Raw genomic sequence first — 941 nt, 5'->3', positions numbered from 1 at the left:
ATCTGTCTGAGGGATCCTGAGATTCAGGGAAGGTTCCTCCTTGAGGTGTTCAGGGGCTCCGCCCTCCAGGGCAAGTCTGACAATCCCAGAGGAGCCGGCCCCGCCGCCGGTCCAAACCTGCTGCCTCTCTCCGCCGGCACCGGACACAGCCGGACTCCCCTCACTGCACAGGCCGGACTCCAACCACTGCGGACACCAGAGCCGGGACAACTCCTCCAAGGACCCAGGCTCCGGTACACTCCACAATTGGCTTCTGGTCTTGGATTCAACCTTTCACCTTTTAGGGGGAAAAAATGGTGCAGAACTTCCAAAAAAAGGGGAGAAGCAACAAATAAAATAATAAACCTAACAGAAGGAAAGATCTCTGCCTCCAAACTCCAGTGACACCAGGAGGGCAAACACCCCGGCCAAATCCAGGACGAGCCGCTATGCTGGAGCTCAACGGGTCATGTCATACACCAGACACTCCAGAGTTTGTATTATATCCATGTGGACAAACACTATATATATATATATATATATATATATATATATATATATATATATATAGGGTCTGCCCACATATATATATATAACATTTGTCGACCGTCACACACATCAGTTTTATGTATATGTATATATATATATATATATATATATATATATATATATATATATTATATTTAATTTTTATGTGTCTGTCCCCAAATTTAAATGATACATTTAAAAGTAGAAATCATAATTTATCAAAGCAAGGTTGTCACTGTGGTGCATTGTATCTTGTTATTATCACATTTTATAATAGATAACTTAGAAATAATAGAATAATAGCCTATTTTATATTTTACTATTCCATAACACGGCTTATAATTATTAGGACTATGTGTGCATCAGTCATAACAGTCATAAATAGTAATATGATAGATAGAGGGATAGATAGATAGATAGATAGATAGATAGAT

Source organism: Anomaloglossus baeobatrachus, chromosome 12 (assembly GCF_048569485.1).
Source record: "Anomaloglossus baeobatrachus isolate aAnoBae1 chromosome 12, aAnoBae1.hap1, whole genome shotgun sequence".
NCBI classification, from domain to species: Eukaryota; Metazoa; Chordata; class Amphibia; order Anura; family Aromobatidae; genus Anomaloglossus; species Anomaloglossus baeobatrachus.
Note: the sequence above shows the minus strand (reverse complement) of the source record.